The sequence below is a fragment of the Capsicum annuum genome, chromosome 12 (assembly GCF_002878395.1).
Source record: "Capsicum annuum cultivar UCD-10X-F1 chromosome 12, UCD10Xv1.1, whole genome shotgun sequence".
NCBI lineage: Eukaryota > Viridiplantae > Streptophyta > Magnoliopsida > Solanales > Solanaceae > Capsicum > Capsicum annuum.
This window is the reverse complement of record NC_061122.1, coordinates 4,594,582-4,596,867: the sequence shown is the minus strand read 5'-3', so window position 1 is coordinate 4,596,867 and position 2,286 is coordinate 4,594,582.

The following is a 2,286-nucleotide window of genomic DNA, read 5'->3' as shown; positions in this document are numbered from 1 at the left end:
TCTTCCGCTTCTATCATGATGGTGAGTGAACTTTGGAAATATGGATTGAGCCAGGAAAGGGTTTGGGAGTGTCTCTGCATGGTATAGTTCATCCCATATATCCGAGTGAGAACTTGGGCACATTTGGTCTGGGATTTGAGCCTACCGCTGAAGATCTGAAGAAAGCCAAGGGAAGGAAAAAGGAAACATGGTCACTCCCTCGCCCAATGCCACTACTCAGTGAATCATTTGTTAAGAGCGGTGTCACGAAGCATGTGAAATTTGAAGTTGAATTGGTTGATGACTGCCAGAACCTTTTTATTGAAGTTGATATGGTCGAAGCAGGAGAAGGTACCATTATGGCAGACGTGCAATTCATAGGTCCAGCTGTCCGGCTCAATAATTGGAAAGTCACTTCTCTCCCCGTCAGGAGGGAGTTTGGGTAGTTTAATTTGTTTTTCTTTCTATTTATCCGAGTTATTTCAGGGTTGTAATTTGGATTTTAGTTTGTTTATGTTATGTTGGCATCTATGTTTAAAGCCTTCTATCTTTTTATTTAATGAAATGCAATGTCCCTTTTGATTTGTGTCTAATATATTTTATTTTTCTTTCTTTTTATATATAGTTCTCTTTATGCTGATTCTAATGACATGACGTGCATGCAGAATTTTCAGCCAGACCTTAAAATCCAAACTAATCAAGATGTAATAAAGCAAGATGGGGAATATGATGAAGAAAAAGTACTAGAAGAAATAAGGAAAGAGTTGGAACATTTTGAAGACAAACCGAATCCTAATTTGAATGAGACTGAGCCAATAAATCTAGGGGATCAAGAAGATGTTAGGGAAACTAAAATCAGTGTACATGCTTTGCCACAGCTAAAAGATGGAATGATTCAAGCATTAATTGATTATAAGGATGTTTTTGCATGGTTTTATGATGATATGCCTGGTTTAAGCACTGAATTAGTGGCTCACAAATTGCCAACTGATCCCGCATTCCCTCCTGTCAAATAGAAGTTGAGGAAGTTTAAAATTGATGTAAGTATTAAAATCAAATAGGAAATCATGAAACAACTTGAAGCCAAAGTAATTCGAGTGGCTCGTTATCCCATGTGGTTATCCAATGTTGTTCCTGTACCAAAGAAAGATGGCAAAATTCGAGTGTGTGTTGATTACCGTGATTTGAACAGAGCAAGTCTGAAAGATGATTTTCCACTGCCCAACATCCATATTTTGTTAGACAACTGTGCTAAAACGAGGTTACCTCTTTTGTGGATTGCTATGCTGGATATCACCAGATCATTATGGATGATGAAGGCGCGGAGAAAACGTCTTTTATCACACCATGGGGGACCTATTGTTATCGAGTGATGTCATTCAATTTAAAGAATGTTGAAGCAACATACATGAGAGCCATGACCACTATGTTTCATGATATGATGCATAAGAAGATTGAGGTATATGTGGATGATGTGATTATTAAGTCAAAAAGTTGGGCCGACCATGTTAAAGATTTAAGAAAAGGCTTCGCAAGTATAATCTCAAACTTAACCCGGCAAAATATGTATTTGGAGTTTTGTCTGGAAAGCTGTTGGTGTTTGTGGTCAGCCGTCGGGGATTGAATTGGATCCCTCAAAAATCAAAGCCATTCAGGATTTACCCCCGCCCAAGAATAGGATGGAGGTGATAGTTTTCTTGGTAGACTGAACTATATTAGAAGGTTTATTGCTCAACTTACAACCACTTATGAGCCCATATTCAAGTTGGTAAAAAAGAGTACTGCGGTAAAATAGACTGAAGAATGTCAGAAAGCGTTCGATCGACTCAAAAGATATTTGTCAAATTCGCCTGTGCTGGTACCCTCGGAGCCTGGTAGGCCTTTGATCTTATATTTATCAGTCATGGATAATTCTTTTGGTTGTGTCGTGGGTCAACATAATGTCACAGGCAAAAAGGAGCAGGCTATTTATTATCTTAGCAAGAAGTTCACCGCATATGAGGCCAGGTATACTCTTCTTGAAAGGACGTGTTGTGCCCTAACTTGGGTAGCACAGAAGTTGAAGCATTATCTCTCTTCCTATACTACTTATCTCATCTCCCACATGGATCATTTGAAGTATATCTTTCAGAAACCTATGCCGACAGGTCGATTGGCAAAGTGGCAAATATTGCTTACCGAGTTTGACATGATATATGTTAGTCAAACCGCCATGAAATCCCAAGCCTTGGCAGATCATCTTGCTGAGAATCCCATCAACAAAGAGTACGAGCCATTAAAGACATATTTTCCTGACGAAGAAGTATC